Source organism: Morone saxatilis, unplaced genomic scaffold (genome assembly GCF_004916995.1).
Source record: "Morone saxatilis isolate NCDOM2014 unplaced genomic scaffold, NCSU_SB_2.0 Contig1, whole genome shotgun sequence".
Classification (NCBI taxonomy): domain Eukaryota; kingdom Metazoa; phylum Chordata; class Actinopteri; family Moronidae; genus Morone; species Morone saxatilis.
The window spans coordinates 10603399-10604947 of record NW_023339651.1 but is presented as its reverse complement, the minus strand read 5'-3'; the positions used below and the strand labels follow the sequence as shown (position 1 = coordinate 10604947).

General features: G+C 37.8%; 1 protein-coding gene across 1 annotated transcript in view; it reads left to right on the top strand.

The window, feature by feature from the left end:
- Nucleotides 1–1549, top strand: part of LOC118335124 (protocadherin-15-like) — a 153434-nt gene that overhangs the window by 107808 nt on the left and 44077 nt on the right. The gene's annotated exons all lie outside the window — the stretch shown is intronic.

The following is a 1549-nucleotide window of genomic DNA, read 5'->3' as shown; positions in this document are numbered from 1 at the left end:
AAGTCTAGATTATTATTTGAAATATGAACTTTAAAAAAAAAGGACACAATGAAGACCTAAATAAAGGCCAATTCAGAAAGCCTTCATTCTTTGCTAAACAGCCTCATCCTGCATAAGAGAAGTACCCAGTTAAAACAACCAAAGAGCGTTTACAATAAGGGCCAAGCGTCAGGGAGAATAAAAAAAGAAGCCCATTAAGTATGAAGGCCTTTATTAATTTTTAAAATTATAAGAATGTATATTATAGATAATTGTGTAAAAGGTTTCTAAAAAAATATCTAGAAAATGAATATTCACAATAAATAATCTGCTCAAAACTCATCCAAATCACCTGTCTGACACAAACTTCCTGCAGTTATTGCATTCACTATTTGGTCAATGCATCAGTTATTTTGTACTGTTACTGTTGTGAATTGAATATAATATGAAATGTCCATAAAACATGTCACTTAGTCAGGGGTCATCAGCTTTATTAATGATAAAAAAAGGGGTCCCTTAAAGAGGAGCCACCGCTGTATACCATCTAATAAAGGCAGAAAATTACCCAAAGATGTATCCACAAAGAAGAAAACTAAATTTCAGCCATTGCTAAATGAACAGGAGTCTGGACAGAATGGCACTGTACAGGAGACAAAACAGGTTTTTTTCACAGGAGACTTTTTCACATGTCACAGCAGGGAAAGCGTAGGTGTAAACAATGAAATTAATGATGGCTATTTAGCTGTTTCAGAGCCTGGGTATTGTGCATGCTGGCTCGGTGTCACACACTGTGGCTGACTGGGACACTTAGAACAGAGCTATCGTTAATGTTATTAGTAACACCTGTGCTTTTCCTGCTATGACAAAATGTCTACTGCAAAAATGGACCTATACTCTTGTTTTTACCACAGCTACTGCAATTTAAACTTTCTGAAGTTGCATAACAAAATACATTTGTTTTCCATTTAAATCTATATGCATTTGATAAACTTCAGGTGTATTATATATTTGCTTGGAGGAGTGTTTGGGTAGAGCAGGTGGTTAGAGAAGCAATTGACTGGGCTGGAAGTTAACATCTACACAAACAGACTCACCCACAAACACACACACACTCTCTCTCACTCTCTCTTTCTCTGTCTCTCTCTCACTCCCCAACAGTCCCATTTATCACGTTGTGATCACTTGATAGCTTAGCCAGTTGGTAGCCCATGTTATAATGTGTAGCCAGCTGTGACGTTTGGCCTAATGACTGGACTGGGTTTATTTAATGGAGCGAAATCTGCTGGAAATTTTAAGAGTTGCCAGATTCTAAGAAAATCTGTCAGGCTTGTAAGCAGGGAAAACTGCCCACCTCATGCAATGAGAGGCAGGTGGACAAAAACAAGCATGCCTGGGTTCTCTTTCAAAGCTGTTGATGGTTTAATTTCACCGCCTGGCTCAGGCCACTAATAGTGCCTGTCACACACCCTGTTCCAAAAGTTTTATCCAAACACTCTACACCATCTTAAAGGACCATATAGGAGGCTTTGTAATTCTAAACCATGTATGGTTTATATTACTACTAAGACTT